Here is a 281-nt window from a genome sequence, read left to right as displayed (position 1 = left end):
GAGGACGTCGAATTGATGGAATGCTCACCAATGGAAGGAGAAGTCGAACAAATACAACAGGAGCCACAAGAAGGGACAAGCACCGGCGGCGAAACCTTGCCAAGAGATGAGACAGAGGAGACCAACGTAAAGACCATAGCCACACCACCCAGACAACCACCGATGGCCCTAAAACAGGCAAAATTACAGTCGTAAAGAAGACCAACGAGATTCTCGAGGAACTACTGAATCAATTTAATAACGACCTTACGCAGGCTAAGATACATTCAACGACAACAATA

The sequence above is a fragment of the Mercenaria mercenaria genome, chromosome 1 (genome assembly GCF_021730395.1).
Source record: "Mercenaria mercenaria strain notata chromosome 1, MADL_Memer_1, whole genome shotgun sequence".
NCBI lineage: Eukaryota > Metazoa > Mollusca > Bivalvia > Venerida > Veneridae > Mercenaria > Mercenaria mercenaria.
This window is presented reverse-complemented; position numbering follows the sequence as displayed.